Source organism: Arvicola amphibius, chromosome 15 (assembly GCF_903992535.2).
Source record: "Arvicola amphibius chromosome 15, mArvAmp1.2, whole genome shotgun sequence".
Classification (NCBI taxonomy): domain Eukaryota; kingdom Metazoa; phylum Chordata; class Mammalia; order Rodentia; family Cricetidae; genus Arvicola; species Arvicola amphibius.
Window position 1 is genome coordinate 52,759,499 of NC_052061.1, and position 15,417 is coordinate 52,774,915.

General features: G+C 44.7%; 1 non-coding gene across 1 annotated transcript; it reads left to right on the plus strand.

The window, feature by feature from the left end:
- Positions 1–13,278: 13,278 nt before the first annotated feature.
- LOC119802406 lies at positions 13,279–13,436 on the plus strand. Its single transcript, XR_005283418.1, has one exon. It is a non-coding gene; the product is annotated as a U1 spliceosomal RNA (small nuclear RNA).
- Positions 13,437–15,417: the final 1,981 nt, after the last annotated feature.

The window sequence follows — 15,417 nt, forward strand, 5'->3', positions numbered from 1 at the left end:
GCATAAAGGAATGTGTTACTTCTTCTATTAAATTTTTAAGGATGGACGAAAACATAAGAATTTTCAGAGGACAGAAATGAGACAGAGGGGAGCCCACGGAAGGCATGCAGCCCGCCAGAAGGGACTGTTGAGGGATGGAGAAAGGAAGCTAGGCTCAGATACAGCTCAGTGGGTGGAGCATTTGCCTAGCATGCAGAAAACCTTGTGTTCCACCCCTAACATCACACAAAACTGGGTGTGATAGAGCATGCCTATAAGCCCAGCACTCAGAAGGTGGAGGCAGGAACATCAAAAGTTTAAGGTCACTTTCAGGCTATTTAGAGAGCTTGAGACCAAGCTGGGCTACCTGAGACTCTGTCTCAAAGCAGAAAATGAAAGGAACAGCTAGGAAAAGTCCAAATTTATTCTTTTCTATTTTCCTCTCTTCCATTAGCCTGTCTTTGTTCTTATATTTAAACTCCATGTTCCTAAGGGAGATTTCAAAGCTGTGTGGAAATATATCGAGTCAGACAACACCAGATGACAAGTAGCAACTTAATTCAGAGCTTTTTATTAGAGGAGCAGAGTGGGGAGGAGGAGTAGACAGAGAGGCTCATTAAAGTTATGCTGTGCATGAGGCCCACCAAGGGTTGCTTGAGCTCTTAGGAGAAATTATTTTAATGTTCTCATTAATTCTCCAGTTCATTTCACTGGCTTCATGGGCATCAAAGATGTTTTCTCTGGAGCAAACTTTTGTGCAGGAGTGCTGTGTCAACAGTGAGAGACTCTGGATTTCAGCAAATTGGCTGATGCCTCTCGGGACATGTAAAAGCTGAAGGCAGGGCTTGCCACACCCTTGAGAAGGAAGCCAGTCCCTCTGTAGCTCTCCAGACAAGTCAAGTGGGTACTTTCTGCGGTGAAGATGCAGGACACAAGGACTGGGGATGTGACTCTGAAGCAGAGCACTTCCTTAGTAATGGCGAGGAAGCCATGGATTCCGTTTCTGAGCGGGGAGAGAGGAGGGTGTTGTTGGGGGCATCATAGAAATAATTTCAGATGATAATAAATATGGTCTATAGGGGATTAGCCAGAGCTGAGCTGCTGATGTTGTTATTAGAACTTTAACACCCCTCCACTGTGGAAACCGCTGAGGTCTTAGATCTTCATCCTAGCTTGGTCCCTTATGAGGACTCCTGAGACTCGGATCAAGTCCAGACTAGAGTCTACTAACTTGAATCATCGCTGGGAGTGTCTGCCAAGGAAACTAAATATAAAGAGTGCAGGTACATGCAGTGGAGTGAAATGTAGGATATGCACAGTATGCCTCATGGAGATCTTCAACATCTGGGCAGTATGTAATACCAACATCTGGGCAGTGTGTAACACCAACATCTGGGCAGTATGTAACATGGAGACCATCAACATCTGGACAGTTTGTAACACTAACATTTGGACAGTATGTAACACTAATATCTGGGCAGTATGTAACACCAACATCTGGGCAGTATGTAACATGGAGGCCATCAACATCTGGGCAGTCTGTAACACCAACATCTGGGCAGTGTGTAACACCAACATCTGGGAAGTATGTAACACCAACATCTGGGCAGTATGCATCATGGAGACCATCAACATCTGGGCAGTATGTTGATGTAGGATTTCTCCTCTGTGTGCTGTGAATATGTTTTATTACCATTGGTTAATAAAGAAGCTGCTTTGGCCTGTGGCAGGGCAGAATAGAGATAGGTGGGAAAACTAAACTGAATGCTGGGAGAAAGAAGGCAGAGTCATAGAGACACCATGTAGCAGCTGAAGGAGAGAGATGCCCCAGAACTTGACTGGTAGGCCATAGCCACGTGGCAATACATAGAATAGTAAAAACAGGTTAATTTAAGATGTAAGAGTTAGTTAATAAGCAACCCAGGCTAATAGGCCAAACAGTGTTTTAATGAATACAGTTTCTGTGTGATTATTTCAGGTCTGGGTGGCCAGGAAACAAAGGAGCAGCCTCCTACTACAGTATGTAACACGGAGACCATCAGCACAACAACCCAGATCTTCCCTTTTAGGTCCCTGGGTGAATCCAGAGTGTTGACCAGGCCTTTTCCTCTAACCTCATGCTGATAAACAAATCTACATTGTTCTAGTTACAGGAAGAAACACTGAGCCGTTGGGACAATTGGTGCCCATTTTTATGGCTGTCTGTCTCTCCAAGAGTTTTTGTGAGGAGTTAGTCAGCCTTGTCAGCCTCTGAGCTCCCTACACTCTAGTATTAGGAGTTGGGGTGTGGGCGCATGTACACATGCATCCCTACGGCGGCCAGAGATTCATGCCTGGTATCTTTTCAATAGTTCTCCACCTTATGTTTCAAAACAAGTTCTCTTCCTGAACCTAACCAGTAAGTACCAGTGATCATCCTGCATCTGTTCCCCAGAACCAGAACTGCAGGTGCATACCATCACGTTCAGATTTTATATGGGTGTTGGGGATCAAACTCATCCTTGTGTTTTATATGGCCAATACTTTACCAATTAAGCCATGTTTCCCAGCATGGATATTTTGAAGAAGATTAAAGACTTGTATTCTAGGGGCTGGAGAGATGGCTCAGTGGTTAAGAGCATTGCCTGCTCTTCCAAAGGTCCTGAGTTCAATTCCCGGCAACCACATGGTGGCTCACAACCATCCGTAATGAGGTCTGGTGCCCTCTTCTGGCCTGCAGACATACACACAGACAGACTATTGTATACATAATAAACAAACAAACAACAACAAAAAACCCTGAGACCTCTTACTTTGTTTTTTTTAATCACTCAGTTAAGGACCACCTACCCAGGAACGGCAACCGCCCACAGTGGACTGAGCCCGCCCCATTAATCATTAATTAAAAGAAAATGCTCTACAAATTTGCCACCAGCAATCTGGGTGGAAGCGTTTTCTCAACTGCGGTTCCTCCACCTAGATCACCCCAGCTTTTGTCAAGGACCAGAACCTGATGTAAAATCCGGACACCAGCACCAAAGAACTGTACCGCTGTGCCTTCCAACACCCAGCAGACAGGAAGAGAACATTGTAAACTCAGCCACAGTGGTCATCGCCCTTCCTTACTAGATTGAGAAACCCCGTCTGAACACATTCTACACGAATCACAAGACTGCTTTGATGGTGGCCAGGGTGTTGTTTTCTTTCTTTCTTTCTTTCTTTTTTTTTTTTTTTTTTGGTTTTTCGAGACAGGGTTTCCCTGTAGTTTCTAGAGCCTGTCCTGGAACTAGCTCTTGTAGACCAGGCTGGTCTCGAACTCAGAGATCCGCCTGCCTCTGCCTCCCGAGTGCTGGGATTAAAGGCGTGCGCCACCACCGCCCGGCTAGGGTGTTTTCTTAAGCTCTCATTTAGAAGTCTGTTTTTTTCAGCTGGCTGGATTTGTCTTGGGCACCCTGGCAGTAGAAAGTGACATTCTGTTCCTCATTTGAAGCCTTTGGGTTAATACAGAGAGAAAAACTGAGATTTCCGCGCGCGTACCCTTCCTTTCTTTAACTCCGGCATCCCGGTGTGCTGCGAAGAGGACAGCTGGCTCTGCAGCTTTGTTTTTTAAAGCAAGCGTTTCAGTCTCCCGGGCTGGGAGGATTCTGTTTAAAGCACGTACACTGTGAATCACAGTTTCAAAGGAAAACGACAAATACAGATCTCAGCCAAGCAATCTGTAAAGCTGGATGGCTGACACAACTCCAGGAAATAGCAGAGATACAACCAAAAGAGAACCAGGGTCAAGTGCCTTGATGTCACCCGAAGTAGTGCAGGGCAACCAGTCAGGGCGCATGGGACAGACTGAACCGGGTCAGAGAGCAGAATGCAGAGGGGGAGTTGCTCTTGACGAGTGTCTCTAAGACTCTGAGAGGAATCCAGATGCATCTCGTGGGAGTCTGAATGAGGAATGTTCCTTCCCATAGGCTTTGTATGTTATCCCTGTGATTCCCGGATGATCTTAGGGTTTCTCCTGCTTTGATAAAATAGCATGAACAAAAGCAGCTTGGGTTGGGGGGAGGGTTTAATTCAGTTAACACTTTTGCATCACAGACTAGCACCAAAGAAGTCAGGGCAGGGACTCAAAACAGAAACCTAGAGCTATGAAGGAATGCTGCTCACCGGCTTGCTCACCATGGCTTGCTCAGCCTACTTCTATACCCCAAGATGGTGTGCCTGGGGATGGTACCACCCACAATGAGCTGGGTCCTCCTACGTCAATAATTAAGAAAATGCCCTACAGGCTTGCCTACACAGCCTGATCGTATGGAGGCTTTTTCTCAATCAAGGTTCCTTCTTCTCCAATGACTCTTGCTTGGGTCAAACTGACATAAAAGCTAGTGTTGCTTGGGAAGGTTGAGTGACTTTTTTTTTTTTAACTGGTAGAAGCATATCACTGGAGTTGGGCATTAAGTGTTTGTAGTCTTGCCCCATTGAATGAGAATGACCCTATATGCCCATAGGTTTGAATAACTGGTCACCGGGGAGGAATACTATTTGAAATAACTAGGGGGTATGTCCTTGTTGGAGGAAGTGTGTCACTGGGGGCAGGTTTTGAGGTTTCAAAAAGTCCATTCCAAGGCTGGGTCTCTTCCTGTGTATCAGCATGTTCAATAGTTCTCAGCTATTGCTCCAGGGTCTGCCTGCATGCTGCCATGCTTCCTGCCATGATGATAATGGACTAAACCTCTGAAACTGTCAGCCAGCCCCAATTAAATGCTTTCCTTTATTAGAGTTGCCTTGGTCATGGTGGCTCTTCACAGCAATAGAACTCTGACCAAGACACCCCACTTCCTGTCCACTCTGTTTAATGGTTGATGACGTGAACTCTCAACTTCCCGCCCTGGCCACCATCCCTGCCACTTGCTGCCATGTCTTACTGACATGATGGGTTCTTACTCTCCTGGAACCATGAGTCACAACAACAGCAACAACAACAACCACCACCACCACCAACATAGCCTCTTCTTTCTCCCATAACCTGCTTTGGTTACGGTGGTTTATGACAGCAGCAGCAAAGTGATTCCTGCAGGTCTGAACAAGCAGGTGCCAAAGCTCTTCAGAACTGCTTGGTTTCCCCCAAGGAAGCCAGTTCTACACAAAAGCTGGTTACTTTTAGTAACACAACCCCACAAATTCCTGTGGCATCTCTCATGTATTTCATGATCCTTTACTTCTCTTTTATAGAAAAAAACCAAACCAAACCAACCAACCAAACAAACAAACAAAAAAACTCAGACAAGGTCTCATAGGACCCAGGCGGCTAGCCCTGGACTCTGTGTAGGTAAGGGTGACCTTCAATTTTTAATTCTCCACCTTGGCAGTGCTGGAATTTCAAGAATTCTCCACTCCTGCTTTATGTGGTGGTAGGAATTGAACCCAGAGAGTTGTGCATGCTAGGCAAGCCCTCTACCAAATGCCTTTTATGATCTTTTTTCTCATTAGTCACATAAAAACAACTGGCCCTCATTGAGCTTCTGGCTTCAGAATGTATCCTTCATGCTTCTGACTGGAGCTGTGTTGTGTACGTCTGTTCTATTCACAGAGTTACACACCATGAGCACCTCTACTATTACAGTACCTAGCAGGTGCTCATTACACGTTTGGTGAGCGAACAAATACACTAACAAGAGTCTGCTCGCACTAGTCAGGTACTCAGTGTGTTTACTGATTCATTCACCATCTTCGCAATCCCATGAGGTGGGCATTTATCATTGTGTCTGTTTTACCCCTGAGCAAACTGTGTCCCAACAGAGTGAATTCATCTGGCCAAGGGTACCCGGCAGAGTCCACAAACCCAAGCACCCCGGCTCCTAAGTCCACTTCTGATTCTGAGTTCTTCACCATCATCAGCCTTTAAACTTCATGTGTACCTTGGCGGTGTTTCCCTGGTCACTCGGCTTTCCTGTCCTGTAGCAGGCTTCCGATGGGCCAAAGCATGTTTACAGAAATCTAAGTGCAAAAGGAAGTCAGTGCCTTATTTGTTTTGTTATTTATTTCAGGACAGGATTCTATGTAGCCAGGTTGACTTGGAACTCTTGGTCCTCCTGCTTCATCCTCCTGAAGGCTGGGATTTCAGGAGCAAACCACCTTGCCTTATTTAATTTTGCTTTTTTAATTCTTTTTTTTTTTTTTTTTTTTAATTTTTTTTTTTTTTGGTTTTTCGAGACAGGGTAATTCTTCTCTAATACAATAGATCCCAACCAAAATTTTCCCTTCTTCCACTCCTCCCAGCAGTCCCCCAATCCTCTATGCTGCCCCCACCCCAGAAGAGAGCAGGCTTCCCAGGGACATCACCTGAACACAGTACAACAAGATGCAATAAGATAAAGAACAAACCCCTCAGATCAAGGCTAGGTGAGGCAACCCAGGAGGAGGAAAGGGGTCACAAGAGCAGGCACAAGAATCTGGTCACCCCCATTCCCACTGTCTCCTCAAAACACCAAGTCAACAGTCATAATATATGCAGAGGACCTAACACAGACCCATGCAGGGTTGCTGTTTCAGTCTCTGTGAGCCCCCATCATCCCTGCTTAGCTGATTCGGGGTGGGGCATGCTCCTTAATCCCACAATTCCTCCTCCTCCTCTTCTGCTCCACCCCCTCTTCCCCACCCCCAGTTCCAAGCAGGAGGGACCCGATGGAGACCTCCAACCTGGGCTCTTTCTGTGTAAAAAATCGTCATTTAAAAAATCTAGATTATTTATTTTATGTTTGGTGTTTCACCTGTGTGTAAGCATGTGCCCTCACTTGCATGTCAGCATAGAGCAGAAAATGTTCAGTATCCTGGGACTGGAGTTACAGGCAGTTGTTAGTCACCACTGGGTTGGGGAACTGAAGCTGGGCCCTCTGCTAAAGCAGCCAGTGCTCTTAATTGCTGAGTCATCTCTACAGCCCCTCTGCGCTCTTTTAAAAACACCCGTTAAGCAATATTCTTATTGCTTATCCCAAAAGACCTTGAATTGACTTAGTCGTTGAAAAGAAGCTAAGGCTGGAGAATGGAAATATTACTTCAAAGAGAACCATTAAATTTACATCTCCTTCCAATAAATGGTAAGTCATTACAGAGTTTTCATAAAAATTTATGCTCAGAAATTTACCATGTGGTAGCATAAAAAAAATCATTTTTCTTTTCTTTATTTTCCTCCCTCTTCCCATAAAACCATTTTGAAGAAGTAGGAGTGAGGAATAGCTGCCCAGGCCACCAAATTATAAATGTCTTTTAACCCTTAAATTTCTAATCCAGGTCTCTATAGCTTTGGGTTTTAGAGGAGGACAATGAAGCACCTTTTTCTAAGTTGCCAAACTACTCCAGGCTTTAAGGAATATTTCCCAGTGTCTACACAGACTTGCTGAGTAATGGGAGTAACGGAGCCTTTCCAAGGGCGGTCTCCATCCCCCAAGAGGACATCTTCTCTGATCTATGATCCGTTTCCTTCTACAGTACCCACTGGTCTTCCAGCTTCTTTTTAGGCTCCTCCTCCTCCTTCCCCTCCTCCTCCTCCTCCACTTTTTCCTCCTCCTCCTCTCCCTCCTCCTCCTCCTCGTCCTTCTTTTTCTTCCTCTCTCTCTCTCTCTCTCTCTCTCTCTCTCTCTCTCCCTCTCCCTCTCCCTCTCCCTCTCCCTCTCCCTCTCCCTCTCTCTCTCTCTCTCTCTCTCTTCAATTCTGCTTCTTTTGAGACAGGGTTTCTGTGTGTAGCCCAGGCTGCTCTAAAACTTAGAGATCTGACTGTCTCTGATTCCCAAGTGCCGGGTTTTAAGGTGTGCTTCATCACACATGGCCTGAGTCTCATTTTTTAACGTGAAAATCTCACAAATTGGAGTCCATGGGATATTAAAGTAAAAAAAAAAGAGAGAGAGAGAACATAAAGTTGGTGGAATAGTGAGGAGGGCTAGATCTAGGAGGAGTAAATGGGAGGAGTTGAGGGTGCACGTGATTAAAATACACTGAGTGAAATTCTCAAACAATTAATACCTTTTTTTTAATGAAAAAAACTTCAATACTTCGCCAACCAGGGATATAGCCCAGCATGTGAAGGCACTTACCAGCAAGTCTGTATTTGCTCTCTTGACCCACATGGCAGAAGGTGAGTACCAAGCCCCACAAGTTGTTCTTCAACCTCCATACATGTGCAGTGGCAAACACATGCATGAACACACACACACAGTTTAAAGTTCCTCAGAGCTGAGGAAATAGCAAGTAAGAACACCATGCAGGCATGAGGATCTGAGTTCAGTTCCACAGTACCAGATGCAAAAGCTGGGCATGGCTGTCAGTGCCTGTAACACCAGCCTTACGAGGGGTGGAGACAGGAGGATGGACAGAGTTTGAAGGCTAGTAGCCTAACTTCAGATTCAACGAGAACCCTGTCTCAAGGGAACATGGTGAGTGAGAGAACAGGACACCCACCATCTTTCTCTGTCCCCATGAAGGAATAGGTATACCACATATAAATACATCACTCAATGTATTTATTAATTAAAAGGGAAAGGGTACAGCAGGCCAAGTGCTTCCTATGCAAGCACGAGCCCTGGAGATCAAATACACAGAATGTGTGGCAGCCCACTTTTAATCCCAATGAGTGGGGATCCTTGGAGCCAGCTTTCTAGCCAGACCAGCCCAACCGCAAGGTCCAGGTTCATTTAGAGGTTCTGCCTCAGTACAGAAAGTGGAGACCCACCAAAGATGACACCCTACTTTAACTTCAGACACCACACCATGTAGGCACGCACGCACACACACACACACACACACACACACACACACACAACACAAACACATGAGCACGCGCGCACAACCACAAAACCCTGCATTCAAACACATGCAAATGCATATACACACGAGTACATACTACACCTGCATACCTATGTAAAAACAGGAAATAAAACATACATTTTGTGCAACAATTTTCTCCAAAATAAAACCATCCATCTTGGAAGTAAGCTCCTTTACCCATATTAATGTAAGTCACCCTAAGAAAACTTTTTGATTCATCAAGTTGGACTTCGATGGTATCTGCACTCTGTTCTGTTGTTGGCTCCATTTCTGGGGTGAGTGGTTGGTCGTTTACAGTTTCCCAGGAATAGTGTCACACAGCAATATGCAACCTCAATAGTAAGAATTCTCTCCTGTCCCTTTCACAAGCTCTAAGCTGCCTGATGCCAATCGCAAAGTTCTAAAAGGAGGCCCCGTTAGCAACACAATGACAACACCGTTTTTTATTTCACAAAACCCTTGGGGAAGTGAATCTGCACACTCACACTTAGCAGATATTATACTTTGGAAACACATAGTATATAGACAGGGGACACTGTCAACCCCACTCACGAAAAGGTCATGAACATAAAGGAATAGAATTATAGAATCTCATTCTATACCGGTTCATGTTCTATCTAGGTAAAAATAAATCAAGTCTGCCAGTCTATGTCTATTACTTATTTAATTTAAGTTGTTGTCTTTTAATAGTCCCAGGTGAGAACACTGTCTGCCGCCAGACAGAATCCAAGAGTAACATTTTCCCCTCTCTCTCATCAAAGGAAAACATGTTTGTGTGTCTTCAGAAGAAATGTGGAAGAATTTCCATGCTGATAACCAACTCCTTAAATCCCCAGGCTCGAAATGGTATCTTAAAACTAATTTACATCGAATTATCACATTGTCTCCCTGCAGTGAGCATGGACCCTACAGGTTAATCCAGTCCTACAAGACAGCCATGCTTTGGAGTCCAGTATTTATCGGGCCAAGATGTTGTGTATTTCCTACTGATTGTCTGCAGAGTAGGAGTACTGTGCCCTCCCTTCATAATTGAACATTTATGACTGTGGCTCGTAAACTCGGGGAAACACTGACCCTTATTGGTTTGTGGGAAGATATGTCAAAAGGAGCCACATCACTGGCAGATGAGTAGACACACAGGGTAAGGCCCAGTAGGGTGCCAAGTGCAGAAACATTATCTCTGAGATGACAAGAGCACTCCCCTCCTGTGAGCCAGGGCCACGCCATTTTGCAAAGCTCCTTCATTTTGAATGGTGGCAACTCCCTTAACTACAGCAGCCTGGGTTCCAGAACCAAAGTGACTTGTTTCTCTAGGCTCTCGCTGTCCCTGCCCCATGAACCTCAGTCATGGCCACCACGAGAGATGGCTACCTACGACCTGACATTGACTCATTGATTATTCCCAGCCATGGCAACTCTTGGCCAAAAGGAGCTTTGCACCCTCCTTCCATACTCCCCACTTCTGTAGTGTGTACCTTGGTGTGTAGAGAAATGACAGGCTGATTCTTACGGCAGTTCCTCGGGTTGTTTTCTCCAAAACAAAGGCATTGGCAGGTCACCTATCACTCAGGGTCTTTGTGGAGACTTCTTCACATAGATAACTGTTATGGTCCGGACGCTCACTGTTTTCTAAGTCTGTGTGGTGGAGGTTTGGTTACTTGCTTGTGGTTCTGTTGGAACCTTTAGAGGGTGGAGCCTTGTGATGGAAGGGAGTTGACTGGGGAGTAACCATGGAAGGGATATCAAGACCCTGACTCTCTCCACCGCTTTCTCCTTCCACCCCCCACCCCCATTTCCCAGTCACATGTCAGGGGCAGTTTTGCTCTGCCTCACACTTCTCACTGAGGCTCCTACACAGGCTGCAGATCAACAGAACCAAACAGCAATGGACTGGAACGCCCGAACCAAGAGCCAACATATGGAACAGATCTTCCCTGCATATCAGTTGTTTCAAGAATTACGTCAGAGCATGGAAGTCTGGAAGTCTGAGAAGCCGAGGGTGACTGATGAAATTATTGGCCACTGGTGACTGAACTCGGTCTCCAGTCTGTCTCTCTGCCCTTAAAATTAGGAGTCAGGCTGAACATTTCAATCCTCCAGTCACATAATTGGTTCCTCTGCCAACTGGACCCATCTTGAAGCTACCTGGACCTCAGCCACCTGATCGCTTATTAATATACAAAGACACACGTACTGCGCTGGAGACTCTAAGGCCCCTGAAAGCTACTGGCCAATTAGCATTTTACTAAACCAATATGAGTGGCAAACTTTTACAGCGTACAAAAGCATTATGCCACAGTACTTTGCTTTTTTTTCTTTTCAAAATAAATAAGATGCTGAATCTAGTCTCCTTTGTTTAGCTTTTTTTTTTAATGACCATTATCCATAACAACTTGTAACCAACACACTAAACGAAGACAAACATCCATAATCTATTTTTTTGGGAATGTGGGTGTAGTTTTCCAGGCTACTTCCTGCTGATTGAGGACATTGATAATATTATGGAGGCCCAAAGAAAATTTAGGATTATGCTCAAATCCCAACTGGAGTATTCTGTGAGGCTGGATCATCTCAGTCAGCAGCCTTGAAGCTGTTCTGGATGCAGAGCTCAGAAGTAACTGCAACAGAGGCGCTCTGAAATATCACTACAGTTTGGCACTCCTGGAGAGACTTTCTTAATCAGATTATTTGAAGCAGGAAGACCCAACTAGATGCTGGAGGCAGCCCAAGCAAAAGGACATGGATGAAGAAAACTTTATTTATTGGTTTTGCCTGATTGCCCTCAGTCTTGCTGGCAGCTCCACCTACCCGGTCGCTGTGGTTTCTTCACCAATCTTAGTACCTAATCCGGAGTTTCATAGACAGAAGGCCAACAGCTTTCCAGGAATTCTCCGGGCCTCAGATCAGAATTGGACTGCTCGGACCAACAGTCTTGGGAACTGAACAGTTTCAGGATTCTCTTCCTCTCCAGGGTGAGGCAGCCACTGTTAGCTTACCTGAACCTGTATCCCGTAAGCCGGTCTAGCAAGCCCCCTTTGATACAGTCATCCTTCAGTTCTGTTCCTTTAGAGGCTCCCATGAGCACGCTCCTTCCATTTTGTCTTCATTTGATCAGCTTTGCAAACACTACTGTTGTAAACAGAACTCACCCAGCCTGTCACCAGAAAGGCTCCTCTAGCTTTGCCATCAGTGGGTGATGTCTTTCCCACGGTCAACATGCAGTTGGGGCTATAGTCACTGCTTAGGTTGTATCTATCACCCATTCTCCGGAAGTGGGCATTGTGTGGTGGTCCTGGTATTAGTTGCTTGAAGCAGGTGCTGGTTACTCATCCTGCTCCACTCCGGGGGCTTCATGGACTCTTTTCTCCTGTGTAGGCTCTTTGATGAACCTGGGGTGCTGGGAGCTTATTTGTAGAGAAGAGATAGCATCCATTCAATTTAAGCAACAAATAATTCTGATCATCTACAGTCTTCTCTCTGGAGAAAATAAGAAGTTGAAATGCTATAATTAATTTATTGAGGTTATTATGATCTAGTTATCAATACTATAAAGATCAGTGTGAAATAAAGAAAATTGCCACCCCATCTTATCTTACCTCTATGGATGCAAAAGTCCCAAACAAGGTGAAAGGGGACACTATAAATGTGATTAATACATTCACTAGATTAATGGATCAAAAGCCTAAGTCTACCCATATAGCTACAGAAAACAGATTTGTGAACTACAATATCCATTCATGATTAAAAACAAATACTTAGCAGCTGGGCTGCGACCCAGTTGGCAGAGTGCTTGCCTAGCATGCACAAAGGTCTGAACTTAATCCCCAGCACCTCAGAAAGTCAGTCATGGAAGAACACACCCACAGTCCCTGTATGTGAGGGGAGACGCAGCAAGATTAGGGGTTCAAGATCAACTTTAGCTACATCAGAGGCCAGCCTTGGCTACATGAACTTCTGTCTCAAAACAACCAAAGTAACATCAAAGCAAACAATACTAAAAAAATTTCTTTGGGCCTATAGCAGGGCACAGTATAGCCAGGTGGTAAATCTGTTACATAGAGAGAGTAGGCTGAGTCAGAGAGATACCTTGTAGCTGCCAAAGGAGACAGACACAAGATGGAAACTTACTGGTAAACCACGAGCCTCATGATAAAATATAAAATAATAGAAATGGGTTAATTTAAGATATAAGAGTTAGTTAATAAGAAGCCCAAGCTAATAGACCAAACAGTGTTTCTGGTGATTATTTCGGGTCTGGGTGGCTGGGGACAAATGAGCAGCCTCCGCCTGTGTGTGTGTGTGCGTGTGTGTGTGAATAATTCTGAAAATGACATCAGGGTGTGGGGGCACTTGCTTATAATCTCAGACTTGGAGGGCTGAAACAGGAGGACTGCAATGACTTCCAGGCTAGTCTGGGTTATGTACTGAGTTCCAGAGCAGCTTGGAATATTTAGCAAAACTATATCTCAAAATAAACAACACACGACAAAAACTAACAATAACAGAAAACTTACGTCGCAGAGGAAACACCATGACCACAAGGCAGTTTTCCCAGAGTGAAGCGTATCCATCAAATTCCAGCTGTGTTCACCCTGGCAGTTTCTCTGAATGTGGGAAACAGAGCCGCAAAATTTGTGAGTGGGGGGAGTAAGATTTGTTTTTCAAGAAAAAGAAGCCAAGCTAGGTGGTAGTGGCACAAGCCTTTAACCCCAACACTCTCAGGAGGCAGAGGCAGACGAATCTCTGTGAGTTTGAGGTCAGTCTAGTCTACAAAGTGAGTTCCAAGACAGCTACACAGAGAAACCCTGTCTTGAGAAATAAAAAAAACAAAACAAAAAGATGTATAGGCTAACAAGGAAGAAATACTCCAAAATGAGCAGGCTCTACAGTAAAGCATTTTAAAGCGCCACGGATTGGAAAAAAGATCAAACTCATGGATGGAAAACGATATATTGATGGTTCCTAAGTTGATCAGTTTGTTTGACTCTTCCCCACTTAGGGATTGACAGACTCTTTTCCAGATGTGTGGCGATCGAAGAATGAAGATTCCAGCTGGAGTAGTGACTTACACCCTGAGAGGTGGAGGCAGCAGGACTAGGGTTTCAAGGTCATTATCATCTACTGTGCTACCAGAGACCCTATTTAAAAACCCAACCCAAACCATCAGAAAAAGACAAACAAAAACAATGTATAGCGTAAAATTCCAGAGGAAGAATATTTGTTGGCTAATGTGGAAGTCATGTGACTGAACAAGGGGGATTTCAGTGGAACTGTGAAGACAGGAATATGATCTCACGGACCTGAGAGAGAAGAGGCCCGTCATCAACCTCTGCTCTAGTGGGAGGGAGCTGCTTTCTGGGTGGAAGATGTTGGCTCTTGTTTATCATTGCTCAAGATATGAGATTCAGCCCTTTGTATTCTAAGAGGAAATGACTGAACAGGGAGAAAAATCCTGGTGAAAAGTTTGGTACCAAAATATTTGAGATAAAACCAAATAAGAAACGGAGCTTGGGGTATTGACAAGAAGCGACTGAAAATTCATTCTGAAGCCTTTGAAGTCATTCTACAGAATACACGTTGGTAGTCAGAACGGCTACGCAGAACCAGACATTTCTACTAAGCACACTGTGCAATCAAGGATGTGGCGGTTTGGTTTACCTTACTGAGACAACACCTAGGTGAACATATAGAGTATATTTATTTGTTTACAGCTTTTACAAACGAGGAAGCGAGGCTTCCTGAGTTTAACTCCACAAGTCCTCCCTCTGATTCACATGAACCTTGTGGATGTTAAAGGGCACAGTATAGCCAGGTGGTAAATCTGATACATAGAGACTTCCACGTAGCAACTTGCCTGCAGACGAAGATGATTCTTCATGCTACGCTCCTCCTGAGATGCGAGATGGGACAGCTGACAGCAAATGGGGGAGCCTGTTTCACAGCCCTCTTCAGAAGCTTGCTGCTTCGTTTCCCATTGGAATCACCACATTCTCTCCCTATTTAAAATCATCTGTACCGCCGATGAAAGTGCTCTTTTCACACGCCAACCGCTGCCTGAAAACAGAGGGTCCTGTGGGAATAAACCTGGTCTATCCAGGACAAATCCTAACAAGCCATGTGTTAGGTTATTTCTATTTTCTGTTCATGCTTATTTGAAGGTTGCAGGTAACTGCACATGTGTTCACGCTGCGATCTGCTCTGGAACATATGGTATGTGTGGCCCTGTCTTAAATCTTTTTTATTTATCTCAAGACCTTGGTACACAGAAATGGTGCCCAAACAGAAAAAACATCTGTCTGTTCACAGACAGTGTTATAGGAAGCTCAGAGACTTCCTGTGTTTCCTCCTATCTGGGTCATGAAGTCCTCTCGGGAGTAAGAACGTCATTGTCATGAGATGCTGACAGGAAAGGCCTTCCTTTCATTTTTAATACCAACTGGGGCTAATCAATGGCTAAACTTGAACAGTTCGTTCGTCTTTGTGCATCTGTGCCATGTGCGAGACCTGACGACCTGAGGGTACAAAGGTATTTTTCTGAATTCACCTCTCTCTAGTGGGACATGTTATAGTAATTTTGAAAATATTTTATTGGAATTCATCTGGAAATTTGAAACTGAAAATATGAAAAAATAATCTCTTTGACAT